The following is a 759-nucleotide window of genomic DNA, read 5'->3' as shown; positions in this document are numbered from 1 at the left end:
ACAAATACGCAAGTACAGCGCGATGGCCTACTCCATAAAGGTTTCATTAACATTTCATAAATATCATTGCATGCTCACTCGGAAAATAATTTGCCATCCTGTCAAGTGCAGGGACTCTCGTTCTCTCTGGGGGGAATTTCCCCTTAAAGGCATATCAAGGGACTCGTATCGAAGGGAAAGGGGGAAGGAGGGAGAGAGGGGAGGGGGAAGCAGAGCGGCGTGGGGGAAGAGTAAGGAGGGAGGAGAGGGGAAGGAGGGAGGAAGAGAGTAAGGTGGAAGGAGGGAGGAGAGGAGGGAAGGAGAGAGGAGGAGGAAAGGGGGGGGGGAGAATGGAGGAAGGGAGGATGGCAGGAGGTAGGAGGAGGCAGGGTGAAGGGAGGAGGCAGGGAGGAGACAGGAAGAAGGGGGGAGACAGGAGAGATAGATAGGATGAAAAAAGGGGAAGAGGGTGAGAAAGAGAGAGAGAGGTGAAGGGGGAAAGGGAGGAGGAGGAAGGATAGGGAGGATGAAGGGGGTAGGAGAGAAGGAGAGAAAGTGGGAGATGAGGGACGGCGGGAGATATCGTCTGGCAAGGGATGGAGAGGACGTGAGGGAGAGAAGAGAGGAACAAGAGGAAGGCATGAGATTGTGTTCATGCGGGAGAAGGAGGAAAAATAAAAAGAATGGATAAAGGAAGAGACGAAATGGAAAAGTAGAGGGAAGAGATAATATAATGAGTACGACAGCCATTTTCACCATCATTCTCTCCTCTCTTACAAC

Source organism: Penaeus monodon, chromosome 19, assembly GCF_015228065.2.
Source record: "Penaeus monodon isolate SGIC_2016 chromosome 19, NSTDA_Pmon_1, whole genome shotgun sequence".
NCBI lineage: Eukaryota > Metazoa > Arthropoda > Malacostraca > Decapoda > Penaeidae > Penaeus > Penaeus monodon.
This window is presented reverse-complemented; position numbering follows the sequence as displayed.